Below are 745 nucleotides of genomic sequence, written 5' to 3'. Positions count from 1 at the left end.
CACACAATCAAATGCCTTTGCATAGTCAATAAACACAAGTAAACATCTTTCTGGTATTCTTTGCCTTGAGCCAAGATCCATCTGACAACAGCTATCTAGATTACAAACTATCTTTTTCCAAAGCACAATGGTGGAACAGTCACAAGGTAGACATTTCCATTACAAATAGGAGAAATTGGACAGAAAGAAGGGATAACAGGTACCAAGTAAGTCCGAAACCCAGCAGAACAATTTACATTAGCTCTCAAAGTTTGAAAATAATTCTCTCTTCTCTGAGACTATCTGGGCAATGGCTCCATCCTCTAGGCTCTGGGTTTGGCCACAATCTCTGGATTCTGGGTAAAGGTCCCTTCGTCCTGGGCTTCAGCTCCTCCTTCCAGGCCCTCTGGGATGGGAACTCTATTCCCTTGGCTTTAGGCTGCCCTATTCTCCTAGTCCATTTGAGTGGAGACCCCACCTCCTTGACCTCAGCAAGCTCCATTCTTCTGCCCTTTGGCCATGGCAGCCCTGCCCTTTCTGCTTTGGGTAGCAGTGCCAGCACCCTAGCACAACTTAATCGCAGCCTCACACTCCTGAATAGAGATGACAGAGATCTGACTCTGACACCTAGGAGGCTGTGGCCCCACCTTTGAGATCCAGGAGACCATGACCCCACCATTTGAAAACAAGAAGGCTCTGCTTAACATGCTCCTTCCAACAGTTCTGCCAATCTCCTAGCTGCTCCAGGAATGGTCCTTTTCTTGGA

This window comes from Orycteropus afer, unplaced genomic scaffold (assembly GCF_000298275.1).
Source record: "Orycteropus afer afer isolate SDZICR_OR568_19922 unplaced genomic scaffold, OryAfe1.0 scaffold00065, whole genome shotgun sequence".
In the NCBI taxonomy this organism is placed as follows: domain Eukaryota; kingdom Metazoa; phylum Chordata; class Mammalia; order Tubulidentata; family Orycteropodidae; genus Orycteropus; species Orycteropus afer.
The sequence above is the reverse complement of the archived record's forward strand: the minus strand, read 5'-3'. Positions refer to the sequence as shown.